General features: G+C 38.9%; 1 protein-coding gene across 1 annotated transcript in view; it reads right to left on the bottom strand.

The window, feature by feature from the left end:
- SEMA3A (semaphorin 3A) overlaps window positions 1–16,222 on the bottom strand; it is a 341,628-nt gene extending 325,406 nt beyond the window's left edge. The window contains exon 1 of the mRNA XM_049814320.1: window positions 16,160–16,222. The gene's annotated coding sequence lies outside the window, so the exon portion shown is untranslated. The remainder of the gene's footprint in view (window positions 1–16,159) is intronic.
- Between the last annotated feature and the right edge of the window lie 9,581 nt (window positions 16,223–25,803).

The following is a 25,803-nucleotide window of genomic DNA, read 5'->3' as shown; positions in this document are numbered from 1 at the left end:
ATATGTTAACAGGCGTATGAATGTAGTCTAATATTCATTCAGTTTTAATGAACTAACGACTTGAAAAAAATGTTATTTTTGATTTTGCCATAAAAGTTATGGAATGAAAACAATTAATATAATTAAAAGTATTTGAAGTGAAAGAATTAGCATAAGAATTTGGTACAACCAGTTTCACTGCATTTTCAGGAACACAAGAAGTCACACACATATCTGCCCAAAGACCAACCGCTTAAACACTTCCCTCTGAAAAAAAACCCCTCTAATCTAGTAGCAGCTGTTAAGTGATTGTACTGGTTTTGGCTGGACTAGAGTTCATTTTCTTCCCGGTAGCTCCTATGGTACTATGTTTTGGACCTGTGACCAAACCAATGTTGATCGCACAGTGATGTTTCAGCTGTTGCTGTATAGTACCGATGCAGCACCAAGGCCGCCTCTGTTTCTCACGCTGCACTGCCAAGCCAGTAGGCTGATGGTGCATGAGACGTTAGGGGAGGACACAGCGGGGACAGCTGACCCCAACCTCCCAAAGGGATATTCCGTGCCATATGATGTCATGTTCAGCAATAAAATCTAGGGGAGAGTTTTCCAGGTGACTGGCTGGGCATCAGTCAACTGAGAGATTTCTTTTGCATCACTTGTTTTTCTTTGTTTGTCTTTTTTTTCCTTTTTCTCTTTTAGCTATTAAACTGTCTTTACCTCAGCCAATGAGTTTCTCACGTCTGTCTTCTGCCCGCTGAGGGGAGTGTGTGGGGCTCAGCTGTCTACTGGGGCTAACCCACAACAGGGAGATAAATATTTCCACTGATCAATGGGAGTATTCTGGTATTTGAGAATTACTGATGTTGATTATGCTCATCATGCACAGAAAAAAATAAAATCACCTTCCTTCTTATGATTGGAGTTCTTCATAATCTTCATATTAGTACAAGTATTCATCATTATACATTATAATTGCCAAATAGACCTTATCCTACATTTAGCTGATTGTTTCCTGTTAAACATTTGCAATGCTTCCAGGTCCTGCTGTGATGTTCCAGTGTCATAAAAGAGGGTAAATCACATAATATTCATTTATCTTTATAAAGGTTTTTTACTTTTTCATCATAAGACACTCAGCCTAAAGAAAAATGAGTCACTTTTTTAAACAGGTAGAGATGGAAGCTTTGGAAATTAGCACTTCTGCTTGCCAGGTCCGTACTGTATTTGGTAACAGTCACTATAGAAATAGTACTGGTTGAAAGAAAATCTCAAGGGAGTGAGATAAATAGTGGGAGGATCCAAAATCTAGCTTAAACACCTGGAAAAAAATATCTAAGTAACACTCTCAGAAGAAAGTCATAGAGTTCTCAGGCTCTTTTTTCAGTGATTTCATTTCACTATGTTTCAGGCCAAAAGGCTTAAATTCCCAAAACAAAATATCCAGAACCAAATCCAGACCAATCAACCCATGTCTACAGCCGTTCTCTCTGGTTTTGATGGAAGATTTCTTTACCTATATCACTGTCTTTTTTTACCTTAATTTTTGTTCCAGCAAAGGAAAAAAATGATTGTTTTAATCTGTTTTCCCTCTTTCCACAGCAGGGGGGGATGAAATAGGGGGAAAAAAAAAAAAAAAAAAGAAAAGAAAATCACACCAAAATAATGTTAATCAATAAGAGAGTTAAAAGGTGCACCTATACTATCAAATCACTCTGCTTCTAGTCCAGTGATGGTCCATGGTACGTGTAGATTAAGCTCTGAGTTTCTTTCTCCCTTAACCAGCGTGATCTGAGGGGATGTCAGGATGGACACCTTCACCCAAAGCAGACTGCGCTCCAGAGGCCTTCGTCTGGTGGGAAGAAAATGATCTTTGATCCTCTCACCTGAAAAGCAGAGATTTCAGCAGGCAAAACAACGGGCTAAACAGATGACCCGAGTGCCCAAACGACTCGGGTGAGTTTCTCCGTCTCTGCACTTGTGCCCCACACAACCACCCATCCTATCCTGTATTTGAGGGATGGGCTTTGGTTGCACTGTCATCAGCGGTGACACATTCCTCTCAAAAGTACCTCTGAGAAGCTGGCATTTTCCTCACACAAAAAAATACTCTGTCAAAAAGTTCCTGCCAACCTTTGTGCAAAATCAACTTAAAAATACTGGGGAAAGCCACTGCTAACCAGCGAATGTTGATTAAGTAGTCAAGTGGTTATTAATGGTATTATTACAGCTGTTGGTATTAGGGAGGAATTATGTTAGTGATTTTTCAGGAAAATAGCATCTGCAGAAAATGCCTGCTTTGTGATCAACTAGGAAAAACTCTCAACAGGTGTTAAAAATGGCATACTACCATTTGCAGCACCTAACCGTGTCTCTTTAAAGCCAATAAAATGTAATTGCCCCATTGCAAAAACATGTAATGAATCAGAAATTAAATAGTTCAAAGAAGGGAAAGGATTGATGGTGGATGCTCAAACTTTCTGTCTCTGTATATATCACTTTTTTCTGTATACGTGTTGAAGGTTTTTCCCCCATGCCTTTCTACTCTTATAAAAGGCAATTTACATTACTGCAACTGCAACTTAGAATATCCCTCCTCATCTATGAACATATTCTGCAAGAAGGTGTCTGATGTCATTCTACCTGATCCAGAGCTTATGTTCAAAGATTCTGATCCAAAACCCACTGCAGCCCATGGAAAAACTAGTTCTATTGAATTTCAGGGAGGTTTTGATCAAGTCTAGAAGTAAAATATGAGGTTTGTTTCCAACAGCAAAAAGCACAAGAAAGTTCCCTGTGAACTTCCTGCTTTTCCTGCTGCGCTCCTGCATGAAGGAATCCGGCCAAGTAACTGCACCGTTCCTTACTCCTTTCTATTAACACAACCTCGTATTTATCTTAATGAATCTGATTCTGTCATTCTTATCCTCGTATCTCTTCAGTTTATTCTCTTGCCCTACGATATGCCTTCAACAACTACAGTTAAGTCAGTAGCTATGAATCCGTGGACTGCATTCCACCTTATTTCTCTACTGTGCCATTGCTTCCCAGCTGGTCTCTTACATGACTGACCACTATACCGCCTATCACATGCAGAAATTTGGGAATGGAGTGCTGTTACATGACCCTCACTTGACACACTGACCTCCATTTAACAATTCACCATCAATGATTACTCTCCACATTTGATTATTGTTGACAATTTTGTATTCAGATTTCTCTAGATTCCCTCTGAAACCGTAATTTGTAAATTTAGTAAATGCCTCATTACAGTTATACATTATTTGATGACACAACAAATCTGTTAGAGGAATAGCCTTTTGAACATATCATGTAGATGTACATTTTGTACCATGTAAATCAATCGGAAGATCTTGTTGCTAATAAAGGATCCCTCCAAAATGGAATTAATAGCACACTTCTATTTCAAAAGTAACTTGTACATATAAATTGATATTTCTGAAGAACTGACATAATAGAGAAGCAAGACCCACAGGGATATTAATAATTCTGTCATCAAAGCAAGTTTGATTATTGTATTTACGACATGATCTGCAGCCACGCTTGAAATGATGAAGAGGAAACAAAAAACACTGAAAAATGGCTCACGAAGTTGGCACTACACATGCTATGCAAGCCGTGAGGGGGATGTGAGCAAGTGACACTGATTCCAGCATATTGCAACAGCAAAGTGATTAACTCCACCATAATAATAATGTTCTTTTAATGCATCTTTCAGGGGTGTAATTATAACTAGTATTACTAAAGTGCCAGCTGAGACCTATTATTCCTTGTACCATGTGCTATGCTACAGACACAATGAAAGAGAGCTACTTCATACTATTACAAGATCTGGATACATACCGTCCTCTGCACGTCCGTGTGGGAAAGGCACATGCTAAATGAAGGACTGTGGTGAACTTTAACTAGTTCCAGGATCTGGAAACTGGGAGATCAAGGCTGTACTACAGAGCACATTTGCACTGCTGCAGAATAAAGGAGGGTTTTTTCCTGCTCCGTTTTTCATATGTTTTACAGAGACTGAGAAAGTTGCTAGTTTTCCTTTTTCCATCACGGCAATTGTATGGTAATGTTCACTTTTCTAAAGCTTGCAGAGCAATGCTCTGAGATTAAACCCTAAATGCTTTCATATGTTAAAAAGAGAAGAAAAAGAAGAAAAAAAAATCGCCAAAACTATCCAAGGATCTGGTTAGTCAGCCAACAAATCCAGCTGGGGTGCCTGATCCTCCACTGTGTAAAATGCTCCCAGTCCTACTGAAGGTAATAGCAACTCTTATTTGTGCCAGCTGGGAATCTAGCCCATGAGGCCATAAAGCAAACAGGGTAAAAAAATCCCATCAAACTAAACATAATACATATATAATTTAGGCTACCTCCAAGGGCTCCTAAACTAATAAAATCTGAATTGAGAGCAAGGACATAATTAGCTCTATTTGTGTCATATTTAATTTTATCAATGATATGATTAATTGGCCCCTTTTCTATCTGTTTTCATTGTTTTCAGGCTTGACTCGCTTTTTGCTTGTACGCTTGCCATCGGTTCGATGGCATTGCTGCTCTCTGGAGTTAACCTCTGCAAGGAAGAAACATCTCTACATTTGCACCAGGGCAGCTGAGAACAGAAAGGTGGATTTCTCGTTACTGACCTGCTCCTACATTCACTGTAATCATTTGAAAACGAAATATTAGACTGCCACACTATTTAAATTTTTACTTATTTTTAAGTATTGTGAAGTAAGCTTTATTTATTTTTCTGTGCACATAATTTTTTTTTAAATGCATGACCACAGTGAAATAGTAACAACTGTTAAATGTACCTGTCTGAAAAGCAGGAAATTTCTTTCCTATGTGAAGATCATATTGCTCCCTTGAATTCAGCAAGTTCTTCTCCTCTCCCTTACTTTATAATGTGTGTAAAATATATCGTGTATTTGAAAATTTGCCCCACTGCTTGTTTGCATTCCAGCATTCTGACAATAACAAAGAAATTATTTATAAATTTATTCAACATCATTGTTACAAGTTAAAGTAGATTACTAAATTGTTTGGTAGACATTCTTTTTGAATATGAACTAAATAGGATCCTACTATATTTGATTTCACCTAATATATATAATGCAGAAGAAATATAATATCCACTCATGAAATTAGTTGAAGATTGATTGAAATATTATGTTGCATTGTAGTATGGGCAAAATGCAGTTAATTAAAGCAAAAGGTTAGGACCAAATGAAATATGAACTCATTGAAACCTAAAATTTTACATATACGGGGCCTGATTCTAATTTACATGACCTGATGTAAAATGTGAGTCACAGGAAAAACAATCAAGCCACACCCCTAAAACGAGTATAACTGATAGGATTACTGCTTTCATTGTCTTGAAATGAAGAGAAAGGCTGCAATCAAAACAAAGCAAAGAAATATAGGTTACTGAAATTAAATTACTTTTGTGGTTTTTTTCCTTAGTGTATCTACCACTGGATGTTGCTCCAGTTCTTGTGCCCATGCTTTCAGAGGATTTGAGTGAGCAAAGAGATGGAGGATATGATTTATAACATAAGACTTTTGAACTTAGATCCAGATTTATCATGTGTGTCATTAAGCACCTAATATAGGCATCTCAAGATTGGAAGTGAGTGCTACAGAGTCCTTTCTATAGTTACTACCAGTCTTTAAGTGGAAAGGAAGAGTTATATCCAGAAGGCAATAGTAACAACCTCAAAAATGAATCATCCAAAGGAGGTGCTTACCTCACCCTAGTGAGTATATAGAGCACTCTATATACCCAGAAATTAATCTGGGACAAGTATCTGTAAAAAATCCACATATTTTAGACCAAAAAAAAAAAAAAAAAAAAAAAAAAAAGAGAGGAGGATTCTAAAATACGTGGACAATAACATTACAAAAAGGAATGGTTGGAACTGGAGTTAGAAAAATTAAGATCAATAATTCAGAAATGGTTATTAACTGTTGTAGTAACCTGGATTTTTTTATCAAGTGTCCTAATTCTACTGGGACTATTGGACCTGAAATCCTGTATCCTGCAAGTTTGGTTAAACAGCTTTATAATTGACAGTCACCAAGTTCTTCCCCTTCCCTTCAAGTAATTAAAAATCTACCTGTTCTGCACTTCTTTCCAGCAAAAAAACCATACTGGAACCAGATGGGACCTCAACATGCATGTTCCTTTGAGCTGGTGACAAGTTCTGTTCTTACGTTTTTGTTGTCTGTGTTATCTGAATGCTAAATCCCATATGTATGTCATAGATGGTAAACAGCGCAGAATTACAAACACAGACAGCAATAATTCCTGTTTTTACGGTTGAAGCAGATATCTTGCTTCTGCTCAGTCTCTTTGTGCTGTGCTGGTCGCTGTACACGGAGTCTGGGGAGTCAGCAGGTCTCTCCAGGTGGATGTTCATGGAGCACGGCACAGGTCTGGCTGGGTGAGTCCAAACCACCCACCTCGCGGCATTTGGCTCCACAGCGTGTCCTGGGAGCAGGGCCCAGGGCACTGCTGTTCTCCGCCTGCTCTTGGCTGGTGTCACCTCACAGCACAAACCATGCCAAGGATAATGTAGACCTGGCTCAAGAAACAGGGAGCCAGGAGAGCCTTCATTCAGCCATATATGCTCCACACCCACCTATTGGGAAAGTGCGTGCAAACCCTAGACTTTCCAAAAAGAGGCATTTTCATGAAGTTGTAGCATCATTTTAAGAAGACAAAAAAAAGGAAAAAAGTGCTCACTTCTCTAAAACGGACCATGCACAACAGCACTAAAACTAAACAGTGCAGAAATATAATTCACAGAAACCCATTCCTTTTCATAGTCTTTCTAGTTTCACTAACGAAGCCAGTCTGGAGGTTGGTCTTTCATGCGACTGAGTCAAAACCCACTCTGAAAGTCTGTGCTTATAAACTGGGAACATATTTTAGCAATGCTCTCTGCTTTTCTTTGCAAAGATTTCCAGCTTTATGTAAAGAGATTGACATTAAAAAAAATGATTTTCTGAAATGTCTCAATACTGATTTCCCAGCTTCTTCTACAATTCCGGTTAATTAAAGGTAAATTAAATCCAACCATGTCACCCAATTACATCCACATTGCCCATTTTATTACATGTGTCTAGGTTGACAGCATAAAGAATTGCCTTCAACAGAAGAAAAGCAAATTATTCTCTACTTAAACTGCTGGGACGGCATTTTAATTCTTTAACACTTGATAAGCACTTAACAGAAGAGGACAAAATTACCTTAAAGAATCAAACCTTCTGTTTTTCAATTGACTTCAGTAACTTGAAGCTTTTTAATTAAGTACACCAGAGAAGTTTATTGCTTTAGCTGGTTCTCTGTACCTTTGAGTCTTCTAAAGTATAAACCCTTTTATGTGGTAATAACATTCCATATAGGTTTTCAAACAGCATAAAGGTATTGGTTTAGCCTATTTATGCTTAGCTCTCTACATCTGCTAAGTAATTGCTTTTTTCTTAAATGAAATATTAGAACGCTAGAGCATGTACTTTGTATGTATAGACACTGTGGATAGTGTATAATAAAATCATTCATGCTGCAATAATTAAAGCTGTGTCAGCATTTTCATTACAAACTCCGTTTTTCAAGTGTTTATAATCCAGCCATAAAAAATTGTCTTGGACTCCTTCCACCGTATCTGAAGGCCAAAAAAATATATCCATAAAAAAGTTTACAAGTTTTGAACACTTGTTTGCAGGTGTAGAGCTGAAAAACAGTTTTGATTTACAAATGAAGTTTGACAAGTAGCCACTGGCATTTTTAAACCCAGACAAATCCAAAACACTTGAGATTATCAGGTTCATAAACCCATGCTTTCTGTGAGATTGTATTAATTGCTGCAAATAGGTGTTGTCATCCTTCATCAAATTTGTGATTGGTCATGAAAATACTGGTAAATGTTAACAATAAGTAAATCGGTAGCCTACAAGATCTTAAATCTAATGATGTGAAGTGTGATTGACATATTCTTTTATGAATGCAAGTATATAGACTTTTAACTCTTTCTAGAGGTGCTAAATCAAACCCCTATGCTAAATCCAAGCACTATGGAAGTCAGCGTGGGTTTTGGCAGAATTTTCTCTCCACAGACAGTAGTTATCTGTTTTTTCACAGATCCAATACAGCATGGACATCGGCTGCGTCTGCTTTCCCACAAGACCCTGTTAACGTGCCTTAAACCTGGTGTGAAGGGAGCCATTGCCGTGATAACAGAGTAGCTCACTTGACATGTCATTAAATCTCCTTTCTCAGTCTGCTAAAATGGGTGCCAAGGAAGGTCACTTGGATGGAGTTTCTTGTAGCAGGACAAATGGATGGACTGAGGAACCACAACTAATTCCATGAAATAACAAGCAGGGCTTTGCTTGGCATATCCCTGCCACCTCACACATACGCTCATCAGCTTGTGGAAATTTGGCCTGTGAAGACATGGAAGCACCGATCCATGGACCATCGAGCTTTGCTGGCGTACTGTGTCCTTGCGGATGCGTAAGGAGCCCTGACAGAGCTGTTGTCTGCAGTGCTGGCCATCTGCACAGCCTTCTCAAGCCTCTGCTTCATCAAAAGGCAGTGAAGACCATCTCTATTAAATTAAGAGTGGGGGTTTTTTTTCCACTAAGAAGGTTGGAAGTGTGATTATCTTTCAAGTAGAATAACCCCTGTAATAACTTCTGTCCTGTCCTATTCTATCCTTGCTATAAATCAACACTGCAGCACTGTAGCACTTTTCAGCTGTGCATTAAGCGAGGGAAGATCTGTCAGGGATGGGTCTTTTTGTCTTGCTGATTGAAGCAAACAGAAATAGGCTTTACCCTACAGAGCAAAAAGCTCTGCAAACCACTGCCCTCAGGCGCTGTTCACACCCATTCTGCCTGTTATTTGGCTTAGAGAGTCATAAGGTTTCATGTGGCATCTCTATGGCCCAAAACCAGGACTATTATTTTGTTTTGTTTTCATCTTGATACGCATGAAATACTGTGAAGGCTGTGTTTCAGCTGCCTAAGTGGCATTTTTAAAGCATGATACCCTGGATCACGAGGTGAATGCCCCGTTTTGTGATAGGGCAGGTTGGACTAGGGTGACTTTTTGCAATGGTGCTGGAAGACTCTGTGTAGGACAGAGTTGGTATCCTTGGTGACATACCTGTCTGTAACTTTTGTGTCCTTACAGAGAGCCTTTTGTCCTCTTCAAAATCTTGAGTAGGACAGTAGGTATGCCAGGAACTATCCTCACTGAGTCAACTACAAGACTTACTTTGGAACAGGAATATATTTGGGCTTACTAATAAACTAATTCTGTAGGAACTTTATAGAACGTGATTTAAAAAAAAACCCACAGTTTTTTTCTGATATCGCCATAGCACTGAAAAAAAATTTATGTTTGTGTGGATGCTTAAGGTCTATGATTTAAACCCCAACATTACTAAAACTGTACTGCCTATCAGTTTCCCAGATGGCAGGATGTATGTGCACCGTGAGAAAATCTTCTGAGCTAAAATAACTTCCAGTAGAAATCACATTACTTTGTACCATGCATGTTTCTTTCATTTTCTCCAGTGTAAATTTTGAGGGTAACACTAATGTTATTATACAGGTATGACACACATCTGTGATATGCACCATGTGAATTTGCTGTGCTGATATTTCAAAGACTGGTTTACATTCATGGAGCTTTTAAAGTCCAGCACAAACTTCTGGAAGTTTAACAAACACATTTTTGACCTCAACCCTTCCTGTGTGCAGTATTGTTAGCCAATTTGTCCCAATTTTACAGGTTTTTAATTTCAAAATTGTCAGAGTAACAAAACTTGTAGCTGGTGTTACTTTAAAACCATTCAAAATAAAAATTGAGCCCTGCTGTTAGTTCCAAGGAAGAAAATGAGATCACACCTGAGTTGAATTTAATATAGGAAATCCAAAATAAGATTTGGAAAAAACCACAAAACAATCCTATTGTTGTCTAGTTGAATCTTTTTCTCACTTTTAAATTTAAAGGAAAAAAAAAATATGAAAAATAAATTATTCTGATTCATGGTTTCCTTACCAGTGTTTTCTGAGGTTTTACACCAGAGTATAAGCTACTGAATCAAACTTGTAGTCATTGTGCATGGGATTTGTGCATATCATGGGGTTCATATATCTTTATCACCCTTTAAAGAACAGCAGTAAAAAAAACCCAGAAAGCCTTTCCCATTAATCATTTCAAGTGAACTCACATTTTTAGAACAAGGACAAAGGCATGTTGCTCTTAAAATGCACTCCTTCGCTGTTTGTTTTAATAACATTTGCACTCCGATGCCTCATAGGAAGAAGAGGGTAACACACAGCTTGGCTCTAGAAAAGCACGATTTTCAATTTCTTCCTGCAGTTTTTCTTCTATTATTCCTGAATATTTGTATCTACTGCCATAAGCATCTAAGCTGCTCACTTCTGTTGAAGACCAACATACTAGTAATTAGGAGAAACACTTGACAAACTGGTAGTAGAGTATCAGAATGATAAATCAGAATGACAGCATTATTTCATACCAAGCGCTTTATGTGAACATCTGCAAGTCCATATATTAAGAATAAAATTATCAACAATCAACAAATCAGCACCTCTTTACTGTGATACCACTGAGTTAAATAAGCAAAAAGAACAGCTTTATGGTATTTTAAGACTTTCATTCTGATATAGAGCAGCCTGAATGCACCAAAAATTTTGAAAAACTTTTTTTTTACTTGAGATTATTTAGTTTTAATTTAGACAGCAGCAAGAAATCTTTCATTGTATCCAGATTCCTAAAATAATGGTTTATCTTTAAATCAGACCTACTTGGTATTAAACATTATTTTAAAAGTGTGTGTCAGACATTCACTACCAAAACCTAATTATCACTGGACATAAGCTTTCTAGATCAAAGGCTTAGTTTCCATGGTAGTACCTAAATTGCCCTCTTAAGTAACAGCTCATGCATCAAATCAGCATTGATACTTACTTAATGTAAGAAGAATAAAACCCAAATTGTGTTCACTTCTACCTAAACTCACTGAAGTAACCGAGACTTAGGAAAGTAAAATTTGCAAATCTGCAGTGTTTTGGTGTAAATAATTGGTGTGATTTTAATGTAAATAGCACTAGCAATGCTTGCTAACTAGACTTGAAGTATCTTGGGCTTAGCAGAACAAAGATCTGAACCAGCTTAGAATTGATGCTTTATATGAAGAATAATAATACAGATGAGGAGAAACTTTCCTCAGTGATTGCTTATGGAAAATATTTTGGATTTGTGGAACATACATGATTTGAGGTTTTCCTGTAACCCTAGCTAATGTCCTGGTAATCTTTTGATGCTCATCAGTAACACACTGTTATGCCTATAAGCACTTTTTCTACATCTTTTTCAGTTTAAGACTCATTAAATCTTTAGCAGCCATGAGTAATAGTATCAAAGAAGATAATACAAGATTCATTGTGTCATACAATACCTATAGCTTCCACTACACTAGCAAATGGGAATAAAATTAAAGCCTTCTGTAAAATGTTAGTTATAGAAAGAAAAAAGTCTTGCTTAATATTTATGTCTCCAGTGAAGTTTTGTTAGTAAACAATATGGTCAAATTATGTCTATTTACAAAATATTTTCAAAATGACTACCGATTAATTAACGAATTTTTTATTACTACAGATTACTGAAGTGTTAAACACCATGCTTCCATTATAAATCTTAAGTATAACTGACAATTTGCCATTGGGCTCTTGGTTGAACACGGAAGTAATATAGCCAAAAATCTCAAAAGTCTGTGGCTAAACTAAGCCTCCTAGGGTTGTATTCATGCATTTAAACAACAGGCCTAATGAAGACAAACTTAGGTCTGAACATTTAGGTAAATAACTTGTGCTTTCATATCAGGATATTTTTTCAGATTCTGGTCTTTATTAATTTTTTGTTCAAACACCAAATTAATTATAAAAGTGGATGGTATAATAATTCCAATAACTGACGTATTGCTGTAGAGTACACTGTAAGCACTAATTAATATCGGAAATAAACATTGTTGCTCGATATATTGCTACTCGCTCTTTTTTGGGATAAGGGTAATGACAATCAAGTTTATGCATAAACCCAGAACTCTGTTACACTCATGGCTTCTAGCTGAGGTCAGAAATAGGCTCTGCAACATGGAAATGCCACGTTTTTCACGTTCAAATTATTTTAGGCACTGAAGCCAACAGAAGAAGTCCTGAAGGATCCAAAGGTATATTTCAAAGCGGGGAGAAAGCAAAGGACATAACATTTCTTATGTGTATATGTGTGTGTGTATATCAGAAAGATGGTGAAAGAGAGAAAAGAAGTAGATTAAGTGGTTACACTGCCCACACTCAAAACTCTGTCACAATAAACAAACGGGAAGAAAAGGCATTACATGATGCTTATTTAAAATATTTAAATGTTGTTCTACTGCAGGAATGCAGTACAAAATAGTAGATGATATTGTAACTTACATGCAAATGCGTAATGTCTGAATTTAAAAAAATACATTAAAACCAATAGTTACACAGTATGTATGATCAAAACACTGGACATTTTTTTAGTTTTCTTAAATTAAATTGACTAGCAAACTGGGGTAAATTTTGATAGGTGTGTTTATATAAATAGAAACTTAGCGGTTGGTAGTCTCTTCATCCTTTTTGGTTCATATCCCTAAATGCCTCACAGAGCAATGAGTTGCATTGAAAGCAAAGGATAAAGTACCAGTCAAAATTTGTTGGACTGGAAAAAACCAGAGTAATTTGTTTTGATCTAAATACTGGCAGAGTACTTGATGTGAGTATGATAGGGAGAATGTGCCCCATAACTCAATCACCTCACTTGTATTTTGTTGTACCTTAACCTCATAGCTATACTGCAACATCTAGGACCATTTTTTACATAGTATTATTATGTATGGATTGTTGCAAAGTTGTATTCAAGATACATACATTATGAAGCTGACATAAGGTAAGCAGGAATTTCTTGTGAATTCACACTTGCACTTTGCAACTGTGAAAGAAAAGCACTGCTGATTATGGCTTTTAAAGTCTAAAAGCCATTTTCCACTGGGTGAAATTTAAGAGGGAGAAGATGCCTATTACTATTTATTAGTTATGCTATTTATTAGTTCTTTGAAAATGACTTTCTATTAATCACAGTCTGACCTTGCCATTAAGGGGCAGTTGCTGGAGCCAGAGAATAACTGCACTGCTCCAGTGTATGAACTGAACTACTACAGTGTTCATGCGCTAGAGGAGGCACAATGAAATTAGATTCTCCCCCTGTAGGGGGTAGACGTTGACCGCTGTCTGATGCCAGCAACTACAGGTCTAAATATTTCTTCTGCGGTGGTTGTTTTACCTTCCTAAGCTTCCAACTTCATCCCTTTTAAATTGCCATATTTAGAACCGTACTGTTAACAGACTGGCTGTTTTTCAGCACCAGAATTAGGCTAATGGCTATCATGCTCAAAGGATAACTGTAGCAGCCTAAAGCCATGGCTAATTAAAAGGACCATATATACTTGTCTGTCCAAGAGCGAAGAAAATAACTCTTCTGCAGAAAGGAAGACTACTGAAAGCATTTTATAGGCATAACTGTGCAGACTCATTTGTTCCACTTCCAGTGTTGACAACAGCCACCAACCTGGGTAATAGTTCAGAATAAATTAAGCCTAAAGTGAGAAGTGTCATCTCATTGGATCCTCCAGAAAATAAATTCAGACATACTTCTGGTATGCATTCTTACACTGTGTCATCATCTACTCGAGATGCCAGCAGATCCTTTTTGTACTGCATGTGTTTATTTCTCAGACAGAACATTTTGTATATGCAATGGACACATTCTTTTACATTGGCTGACATTCCACCTGAAAGTCCATCACAGCAAGCTTGTTAATGGGCTTCAGGATATACGGTACAGTAGTAAACAGACTCCCAATAGCAAAGTAAAACTCTGGTAGGAGGCTCGAAGAATATGTGTGTGCTAAGATCAAATCTTGACTTCAAGTTCAAGCGCAGTTTAACAGCGAATCCGAAGTTGTAAATGCAAAGTAAAGGCAATTTTAAGGCTGCTTTAAACCAAGCATGAAAGACTGAGGAGTCAAAGTTGAGATTCTATACATCTGGTTCTAATATGTCTCTTGCATTTTAGACAAGCGACCTTCTTTTTTTGTTTCAAGCTTTACTATCACTGTAGTTGATACAGTTTGTTAGTTTATGGTTTGGCAACATTCTCAGTACGTTTGAATCAATGGTTTGGTAAACAAAATAATGCAGCTTTCTTTTTCAGGTTAAATTACATCTATTTTTTAATGCCTAGCTTTTCTAACTCTTGGTTCCTCCTTTCCCTCCTCTCTTCACCCCCCGCCCCCGCCCCAGAAAAAAAAAAAAGCAAAAAAAAGGCAAGCTTTAAAGTATTTTACTTTCTTCATTTAAGGTTTTTCATTTATGCATTTTATAAAAAAAATGTTTAAACCCTACTTCTGCTCAGCAACCAGATATTGCACAGACACATATCTTGATAGAGAGGTGGACTTATATGTTACTGTTATCATTATATAGCTCAGTTTTAGATAAGAAAGCTGCTTCAGACCAGCTGTATGGTCTGAGCAATCAGGCTGAAGTGGCAGGACAAGGGCACGGTGTAAAATGAAACAAGAAGAAATACACAGGGGATCTGCATGCAAACATTATTCTGCTTCATTTCTGCACCAGCCTTTAGAGGATTCCTCAAAAGTAAACACAGTTAATTAATTCCCAAGCAAAATAAGTAAACGCAATTTTTCCACTTACTGTGTGCTGTGCCTTGTCCGTGCACTGAAGAGAAGAGACAGTTCTGCAGCGCTCACCTAGATCCAGGTTGCTTTCTAAATTAGTCATACATGTAAGCTGGAGGAAGCTCATTGACTTTTTAACTGTGCAAAGAGCAACCCATCTCACTGCTGCTTAGACAACCCTTCAGGACACTGTGCTGAACTTCAGCACGAGAGCACGGCATCTATTACGCTGGAGGCTCTACCATTTCACCTACACCTGGGTGGATCTATCAAGCTTCATCTCTATTAGGGCGGTTTGACTATGTGGTTTAAAGGGAAAAAATAAAAAGAGAGAGGGGGAGAGAGGGAAAGAGAGAGGGAGAGCGAGAGAAAAAAGGGCTTGCCGTTGTCACACTTGTTTCCTATTAAAGAGCCTTACGGTGGATTGAGTAATTGTGTACGAAGGTAGTCTGGCTGGCAGATGTGTGCAGCCCCAGTGGAGCACTAGATTCAAGGCAGATGGGTTGTACCAGGGCGCAAACAACACTGGAAAAAGAGAGGCGTGATTAAAACAGCAGGCCGCCGTTTTACAGTGCTAGAAGTGGGGATAGCATGAAAGCTCCCAGGAACTAAAGCTCCCCAAAACGGGAACTGTACAGACACAAGCAAACTGCAGTAAACCAAACCTGATAAAGCACAGCGAATGATCAAATTGACCGAGTTATGCAATACTAAAACCATCATGATTATTAATGAGCCTCTCTCCCCTCCTCCTCCTTGCAGGCACTCACATTATAAATACTCCGTTGCAAAGAGCATGAGCACGGGTTTATTCAAAACAGAATCCTGGGCTACCGTACGGTCTGAGGCATCGTTTGGAAATGGATTAGAGTTACTTTGAGGGTTTTACATTGTCAGTCAGGTCTGGTTCAGTTTAAAAATAAAAAAGAAGATGAGCGGTGGGAGTGAATCTGCCGTTAGCAGTTATTTCTGAGAACGGTTGAAGCAGAGTATCAGAGAAGTGAACAAGGAATCCTTATTATAAACTTCTGTCTGACATGCATAGGGCCAAAATCAGCCCCGGTGTAAGCACACCAGTACATGTCAGGGGTGATTTTGTCATGCTGCCTCTCCCAGGTTATTGAAACTTGGCTACAGCAGATGGTCCGAGAATCCCTGTTATCACAACAATGGTTTGTAATAGTACACGTTAAACTCCTACGCAGACAGGAGAGAAAGGCTACTTGTGTAGTACTGAAATGATCTCAAGTGCAGAGTTCCCATGCGTGAGCTCATGTGTGCACCGGCTGTCTACTTTGAGGTTTAGAGTAGAATTTAAATAGATTACCCACCTTTTGCTGGACTTCTGCTCAGAAATGATGAGTCTGATACAATTCCCTCAGTGAACGTCTACTGCAGGTTTTTCCACTAACAGTGGAAGACACCACAGAGCAGATGCCTGCGTCTGAGCTGATCACCCTGGGACGCCTTTGTGGTCAATGGTGAGAAAGAGGCACCGCTAGAAGGCAGCTCGTCTGAGCCTGTGCAGGTACCTAAAAGAGGTCAAGTGAATCACATCCTGCTCCTATTGATTACCATGGCAGTTCAGACTTGAGTTGACTAAGGTAAATCCCCCACTCTGCGTGTCTGATCCTCAACCAGTTTAAATTAGCAGCAGTACGGCTACGATGTTTTGTAAGAACTGAGATTATGGTCATGCAGCCCAAAACAATACTACTACAGTATTCTAGGATACCACGGTAGGGTACTATAGTACTTATTTATTGTGTATAGGGAATGCCGGTCCTTAATATCTACCAGCTGTTTTATCAGGCCCTTTAGACAAGAATGGTTTATATACAAAATCCTATGGATATTTCCCATGTAAGCTCTTGTTATTAATTTTTCAATAAGGCCCATTCATATCCAGGTAACAGAAATAGCAAAGGAAACATAAAAAATGGGCAAATATTTTTCTTTTCATAGCAAAGTTCCTTTTTTTCTATGACCTAGAATTGTTTTAGAACAATGGGAGTTTCACAAGTATGTCTTTTTCATTGCTCCCCCAGTTTAAGAAGCTAGATTGTTGGCATGATCTTCTCTCTTAATGAAGTTTCTTAGCCGCACAAAAGAAACAAAGCAAGAGTTACGGATTAATGACCCTTAAAATTAATATACGGGAGTTGCTTGTACCTAAATTTAGCAGACATCTAAATTTAAAGTTCATCCAAAGTCTTAAATTCTGAGTCTGGTAGTAACAGAATGTCTCAGACCTCACAACACTGAATAGTTGTCCTTTTCATGCCTAAATTTTTGGGATCCTTGGAAAACGAGGGGTTCACCTTCAGTCTAGAAGCGTTTTGTCAGACTGCTGATGGAGTAGCCTCGTACAAAACGGACTTCCAATTTTCAAAGACAACCGAATGGATTCTAATGCACAATGTCCAGCTAATAGCAACTGGCTTGCTGGGATTAGATGCATTCAGCGCCTGTACTTTTCATGAGATAGGAAAGGATTCTCTTGCTCAGATGGGTGGGGTGAGAACTGGGGTGAGAACATGGGAGAGCTACCCTGTTTAGCCTGGTAGCTGGGACCTTCACCTGAGGCAACAGAGATGGAAAATGTCTCTTTTTCTGTTTACCGCAGACTGTTTAATCAAAGACAGTTTAAAGAAAAATACACAGTTTTTGACAGGAGGCAGAGCTGGATTTGGTCGCCTCAGGAAGAGAAAGGACCAGACAAAGGATCAAGATATTTATATTCCAGAGGAGGGTTTCAAGAGGAATATTTTAGAGTTGTGTTGGTTTTGGCTGGGATAGAGTTAATTTTCTTCATAGTAGCTGGTATGGGGATACGTTTTGGATTTGTGCTGGAAACAGCGTTGATAACGCAGGGGTGTGTTTGTTACTGCTGAGCAGGGCTTACCCAGAGCCAAGGGCTCTTCTGCTCCTCAGCCCACCCCACCAGCGAGCAGGCTGGGGGGACACAAGGAGGTGGAGGGGACACAGCTGGGACAGCTGACCCAAACTGGCCCAAGGGATATTCCAGAACATAGGACGTCATGCCCAGCATATAAAGCTGGAGGAAGAAGAAGGAAAAGGGGGACATTCAGAGTGATGGCGTTTGTCTTCCCAAGTCACCGTTCGACGTGATGGAGCCCTGCTGTCCTGGAGATGGATGAGCACCTGCCTGCCCGTGGGAAGTGGGGAGTGAATTCCTTGGTTTGCTTTGCTTGGGTGCACGACTTTTGCTTTACTTGTTAAACTGTCTTTATCTCAGCCCATGAGTTTTCTCACTTTTACTCTTCCGATTCTCTCCCCCACCCCACCGTGGGGGAGTGAGCGAGTGGCTGTGTGGGGCTGAGTTGCCGAATGGGGTTAGACCACGACAAGAGTGAAAGGCAGTTCTGTTACAGGCATCATTTCTGCCCTCCCCCTGCCTTCTCTGACCTCCTGAAATGAAATCAGTAGACATACACTTTCAGGGAAAGAATCTAAATGAAAGAAGATACTAATCTGACATATAAATGAGGCACCTCAAATACATGAAAAGAGACATTAAAAATGACTTCTTCTTCCATTCCCTGTGACATCTCACTCAGCACGCTGGGTGCCGAGGATTACAGTCTCAGTTCCTTGGGTGCTGTGGAAAGGGTCAGGGTGTGTGCACAAAAGGCCAAAGAGATGTATAGCTGCCCAAGGATCCCTCAATGGTCAGTGAAGTCAGATGGGTTTACAAGTGGCAGCCGAACTGTGGACAACAACAACAGGGAGGATAATACTGTTTAGCTGTAATAATGTCTGTGCTCTCAGCTAGCTCCACATCCAAAACTATACAGTTTTAGTTTTCTATTCTAATTCTTTACCAAGGCGACTGACCTGTGCAAAGTACAGGTAAAAACTATCAGGGTATGTGCCTTCTCTGTGCTCCTCGTCCAACCATTGGGAGTCACATGGAGACAGCAGTCTGCTACCTCGAGAAGTTGTTCACATGTCTTGAGACTTTCTCATCTACTTATGCAGAAGTAACTGCAGCTATTATTGAGGAACTGCCATGGAGTTCTGGCTTGTCCTTTATATTTTAAATAAGAATTTTCCTGGGAAATCTGTCTTTTGTCATCCAGTTCCTGGCATGTAAGTTTTATTTGGCTTCTGAGAAGAGAACCTTCCAGAATGGTGGGGCTGATTCTTCTCCCATTTACACCCCTACAACTCACTGACTTCAGGATAAGTCCCTTCCTGACATCTCCAAGAGTGTTAGGATGACTCTGTTGTCTATGAAACTGTTACATGACCACCCACTATTAAACAGATGTTCCCTGGCTCAAAATATAAATAGAGTCTGGAGCGTGAAGCTGGCTGTGATTTATTTAGGTAACTGTGACCTTGTATGGAAATATTCTCACTTTTTTCTTTTTTGCAAAAAACCCCTTTGATTTTCTCTTTCTGATTTTCTCCTGGGCTAGAAAAGGGCTTTTCCTTCACATATAATTATATTGAGATTTACCTGAGTTACAGGATGTAAAAAAAATGCCTTCTTCAGGAAAATTTAGGCAGAATAAAATAAAATTAAAAATATTTTTAGAAACTGGGTCCATATCCTCCCTTCAGTGAAATGATTCAGGTTACAGCCTGCATCTCAGCAAACTAAATGATTCAAGTGTCTTGTTCAAAAAAACTAATATTCTGTCAGTATTTCCCATAGGTTGTCTCTGATTTCTCTCTAAAAAAAATCTCAAGAATTGTAAGAACTGCCCCATTGGACTACTGGTATTGCAGGGGAGACTGACACTCTGGCAGCAGACTGGTGGTAGAACTGTGGCTGTAATGGGAAGGCAAGAGGACATGAGGTGGCAACTGGAAGAGGCTCGATGAGTTGGCTGCAGAATGATGGAGCTCACCTGGAGCAGCTGACAACTTAGGATTTTGATTGACACCTCCTCTCCGGCAAAAGAATCCTGGTCTTTTTATTAAGGATAGGTAGAAAAGCTCACAGAAACTACAAAACCCTTACAAGGGTGGTGCCATCCTTCTAGGCTTGGTCGTCACTCCCTGAAAGCAGTGGTGGAGATGCCTACATGATACAGCTCTTGGCTACCTCTGCGCAAATTACTCTATGTGTGTTAGATCAAGCTCCAATTAGCAGTACCAAAATGCTGGACATAAATCGTGTGTGTTTTTTCAGAAGCGATGAATTTGTGGGGACAAAAAGCTGTAAGGGGGGAAAAATGGGATGTTGGGGAGTAGACTGCTATATTACCTGGGCCAAGAGATTTAAACTGCCCTCAAATTGAGTTTTGAGCCTGAAAAAAATGAGTTGTGTGAGTTGGCTGTAACTGGAGGGGGGAGAACAGTGCCCATAACCTTGACTGCCCCTTGCTGCTGTAGGAAGAGTTCAGAGCCAGGGCTGAGCCTTGGGGGCAGCAGGCTCACCTTCTGTTAATTACTTAGGTTTCCCAAGATAATGTTTTAAAGGGTCTGCCCCCAGATAAAACTGTGTTCATTTAATGACCTTTATGCAAACTTATGGATTTTAAATAAGGAAGTACTTCTTATTCTGAACACCCAGTCAGGGCAATTTATTTTCCCAGGTTTCTGGGTGAGGGCTCAAGATGGTGTCACATACATAAGAAATTTTGCAAGAATCCCTAGAAATCAAACCCAGGCACTCTCTATTGTGAGACTGCTCCTGGAAAAAAGATGACAATTTTGTAGTTAGTTAAACAGTGTAGGAGAAATAAATTGCACTAGAACTCACTTTTTTTGTGTGTGTGTGTGTGTGTGTGTGTGTGTGTGTGTGTTTACAAATTGTGACTATTCACTAACACTGCACCGTGTATAGCAGGGAGTGTATAGCCCTGACTCAAATGTGGCAGGAGGTGGTGGAGGGGAGAAGATGCACAGGCATCATGTAACCACATTGCATGATCTGGGACCATGCCCACACCAGCGAGTGATAATTGGGATTGTCACCTTTAAAAACAGTTACTTCAGACATGGACGAACTTCAAATGTAGAGATCACTGGGGTCAGGTGTCTAGGACATGTTAGAGGAAAACCAGATGGTTTAAATGGTCTACAAGCTAATAGAACAAAACTAACCAGTTGGTGTAAATATGGGTTTGAAACTAGCCAGATGAGTTGGGAATTGCTAAGTGTGCTTTGGGGCGAGCGGAGGAGGGTTGGTAATTAAAGCCTTCTTGCCTGTTAGAACACCAGTTTGCCTATGAGATGTAAGAGACCAGGTTCTGCAGCTGTGATTTTTCCCAAATCTTGGCCAGTCTGATGGTTTGGCAGTGCTGAAACCAGGAGCTGTCATTGCTGCCTCTCTCCTGATCGGGGTGGGAGGGAGAAGCTGGGGGCTGGAGGCAGTGGGACTTCCCTTTTGGCAGTGGTGAGCTGTGACATTGGCTCACAGCATCTCACAAAACCTCAACCTAAGTATTAGTCAGTTCTTACTGCTGCAAAAGATGTATTAAGCTGTTCAGAGCTTTCTGAAATATTGGGTGAATATTAACCAAAACAGGGGCTTAGCGTTATTCCATCGGAAGGTTTTCTATCAGCTTGACAACCGCAGTGGTTGCAGAATTGGGTCTATTCCTGTATTAATGCCTTTAAAGACTAAATGGAGAAAGCATTTGTGAATTAAAGACCTTAACAACAGAATGTGAAAAAATTGCAGTATGCTTACAGATTACAGGACTTTCTAAAATGTCCTTCTGCATTGCTGTGCCCACTTGAAACGACTGATTTTGTTTTGTAGAGAGTTTATGGGTGCACACTACTATTTTTTCAGCTATATTAAAGAGAGAAGGAAAGAATGTTAACAGGGAGAACATGTTCATAAGTTTTTACTACTGTCTCCTAGTGGAGGTGTTTAGGGAATTACATCATGGTGAGTCGTTCCAGCAAGAGCATAGACATGTCTTTCGGGTTGTTTTTTCAGCAATTACCCGCGGTTACCGGTAGGTAATAAATATTTCTGTAGTGACTTATTACTGTGCTTCTTAGCCGTGCTGATAAACTTGGGTTGCTGTGCTCTTGCCGCAAACCAGTTGCATCAAGAAACCCAAAGCTCAGATTTAAGAGTCAAAAAGTATACAAAGCAGGTTAGTATGTTTTAGGATTCATGTATCTAATCCTCCCCCTCCTCCTCCTTCAGTAGCCCCTGTTAAACATATTTCTTTTCTGTGAAAGTGGCTGAAATCCAGACTAACAGGATAAGTCTACTCCATATAGAGCAGCCGAGCGTTTTCTCTCAGTCCAAACTTACACATATCACCCTCTACCTCCACCACAAAGTTGCAGAAAGCCTCTAAATAATTCTGCAGACAGAAAGATCTTCAGAGTACCCCTGCAGCCTTGCTCCTCTGTTTTTTCTGGTATGATTTCTGAACTGGAAAAGCAGTGGAAACTGGTGGGTTTTGGGGTGACCTTGGGTATAGTGCTTTATTTTATTGCTCCTTAGTATCACCATATGTCAAAAGGCAATGATACTGCCCTCCAGAAAGGTGGTTTGAGATTTATGGATGGCAAATGCAGAACAAGCAGTAGTTTTTATTATATTACAAGGTGGGACTTCCACAGGCTTAGTTAAATGTCATAAAATGCATACTTCAGTAGGGGTTTATGTATTTTTCAACAGCAATGTACTTTTCTGTAATTCTTACAGGACAGAAAGCTGCAAAGGGAGAGAGAAATTAATGGCCAGTTTCTCACCATTTTAAATTAGCATAGCTCTGCTGAACTGTACCAGGCTCTGCGAGCTAAGAATTGGGATTTCCTCAGTTTTACTACATATAAGAATTCTCTTTCTCTTTGAAGATCTGCTTCTTTGATGTCATCAGGGGAAAATTCTTTTGGTCCTTTAAGTGATGATATTGGTATTTCTGTAAATAAAAATCTTAATGCATAATTCTTCCTTCACCCTACTTTACAAATTTTGCATATGTGAAGCTGCTGAAGCTTATAAAACAGGAAACTCTGATTATGACTGTTTGGCCTATTTGCATGTAAGTGTTAAAGATGACAAAAATGAAGCAAATCTTAAGGTCCTTTTACACAGGAAATTTCACGTGGAAGTGGAAGCTGTTACTCATTGTTCAAATTCTCATTCTACAATAATTTCACATTTCGGAGTGGCATGTTACATGTGTCATTTTATTTATGTCTTGGAACCCTACAAGGCAAATGCAACCTATTTAGTAAGTCCAGATTTTACTATGACCACAGCTTAAAAGCACAGGAAGTTCACTTTCTTTAACATAACATTTGCCTCTCTTTCTCCATTCATAATTTAGTGGCCTGTTACTGCCTGGGTTCCCATAGAGGGTTCTCATTTTGACCCTTTCTACTTGCAATTTCTACCAAATTATTCTCTGTTTTTCTACCGACCAACTCTCCTTCAACATCCTCCCACTCTGGCCTCCACATTTTGACTTTTCCCTGGTTGGGATAGTGAAGAAAATAAATCCTTTCCTGTTTAGAGTTGCCAAATCTTATTTTGGAACCAAAATGAAAAACTTGAGGTTTGGAGATTATTCCAAATTCAACTCAGTCTCCATGAGGTATTGGTGGTTTGACTGAATGGGCTCAGATTCATCTCATCTCTGTTCAGATCTCATCACAGCTTCCTGACCTGGATCCCTGCATCAGCCTTTTGCTTACTTGTCTGAGTAATCTCTGGGCTATGCTCATTTTTAAGGCATTTTATATTTTTATCACTATATGACATCATTCAGGCTTTTGATACAAGTTCCATTTCCTACTCATTTATTCACTTACCCCTTCTCCCCTTCCTTCTGTCCCAGTCATAATTTTGTTTCTATTTTATGCTCCCATTTTATCTTGTTCTTACTCAATTTTTAAGTTTTAAACTTAAAGATTAAATTCTTACTCATTGATATCTTGCTCTCTCTTTGTCTGGCTTCTGAATTCTTTTCCCAGGTACCATCTCTTGAGTCTACATAGTAAGACCTCAAGCGCAAACCTCTATCTTTGGAGCTAACAGAAGCTTCTTTTGGTTATAAGCTATTAGCTGGCTTGAATTGAGTGGACAGACCATGACATCCTCTCACACAGAGCCAGAATATGGGTGGGCCAGGGGGAACAAGAAGAAACAAGATTCTTCTGCACCAAGCAGCATGATGCAGACACAGCATTTGTCAGCCCTTCTGCTTTATGCTTGCCCTGGCTATAATGACATTCACATAACTTCTTACTTAAATCTACAGCTTTCAGAACATCTCAATTACGCCACAAGGTGTTGTGTGGCTTAGAGTGGATGACACTTTTTCCGCGAAGAGAAAGCATGAGCATCCTGAATAGCACTTTTAATCTATTGCTATATACACCTCTGGATACACACCATTTAGAGAGACAGACTGTTTTTAAACACCTTATTCCAGTAACTTAGAGACACTCTGGACAGAACCGGGGATTCATTGTACCAGACACTGGAAGTAGCCCTTTCCTAAAGACTTCATCGTTAATAGTTGTCAGGACTGTTGACAGGATGTATTGAAGATTCAGTAAGAATCATGCAAAAATAATATTTCCAGGAAATTACCTAATATTATAAAATCTAAAGTGATCAGCCAAAACATTTTACTGCTCTGGAGCTATAGCTTTCCATATGTAGATTCATACAAGCTGTCTTAAAGCCTTCAAAAATGAACACACATACACAAAATATCTCCAATATATCACTTCCATTAGAGAAAAATCACTGAAGGATATTGCCAAAGGTCATGAAATTCTTAACTTTAAGTTCTGTTCCTAACCTTCATGAAAATGACGATTTGTAACAAGCTAGAGTGTGTGTATTCTATCTGGAGTTCATAAAATCTTATAAATCTGTAGGCCCTGTCCCTTTTAGTGCAAGATTCATTTCAGCTAGATAAATGAAATACTAAAATCACATAAAGAGGTCAAAGCTAAAGTCAGGTTAAGTGGCCATGTGAAGAAAAACATATACAGAGACAGTGCAAGAGCTGAAATGCCTAATATGAATTACTTTCAATAAACACATAAGGAGTTAGACACAAATTACCTGGAATGGGAAGGAAAAAAAGAAAAAAAGAACTTTGGGTATCCAGTGTCTTACTGGTATGCGCAATGTTGAAGCTTTCAGCATGGCTTGTGGAAGAATTAAAATAATGAGACTAGGCTGGACAATCAGTGCTAGCATGATGAATGTTTTTTTTAAGTTGTATGCGTTTTTTGTTTAGTTTCTTTTTACAGTCTTCCCTGTCCATCCTTTTTTCCCCCAATATTCCACAAAATCTGTTCCTCATAGCCAGTCTGCTCCACAGTACACCCTGCCTCCAGAATGACAGGTTCTCCAGTGCTCAGGACAGCTAGAGTACTGTTATGTAGATGTTACACAATTTATTCTTGATTCAGGTTTTGAGGATTACAAGTTCAATCAAAAGTGTGGGTAATGTAAGAAGGTAGTTCTCAGATTTTTCTGAGGTCACTACCTTGACTGAATGAGGGAAGTAATTGTAAAAAAAGTGTCTTTTTTTTTTTTTTTTTCTGCAATCAAAACTTTTACTATGTTTTGGGTTTTTTTAATTTTTTTAAGCTAATGAATTGGTACAATTAATTTAGTTCAACTGATTTTTTTGTGAGAAATTTAGGGACACGGTTTTGTTTCGGAAAAAAAAAAAGTCTGCAATTTTTTTCTTACTTCTTTTTTCCCCTTTTCTTTTTCCTTTTTCTTTTTCATCTTTCTCTTTTTTTTTTCTTTCTTCTTTTTTACTTCTTTTTTTTTTTAATAAAAAATTAAAGCTAAATCTAAACTTGATAAAGATTCTGTTGCCAAAATTCAGAACATTTATGAGGGAAATAAGACTAGTTCACACAAAATTAAAATCATTGTATCTTTCTGCAGATTTTTATTTTCCTCTCTACAGCTTTTTCATATGGGCTTTACCTTGAGCCATTACACTGAATGGTATTACATTCCAGTATTAATCAACTAAATTCAAGTTTA

The sequence above is a fragment of the Accipiter gentilis genome, chromosome 11 (genome assembly GCF_929443795.1).
Source record: "Accipiter gentilis chromosome 11, bAccGen1.1, whole genome shotgun sequence".
In the NCBI taxonomy this organism is placed as follows: Eukaryota; Metazoa; Chordata; class Aves; order Accipitriformes; family Accipitridae; genus Astur; species Astur gentilis.
This window is presented reverse-complemented; position numbering and strand designations above follow the sequence as displayed.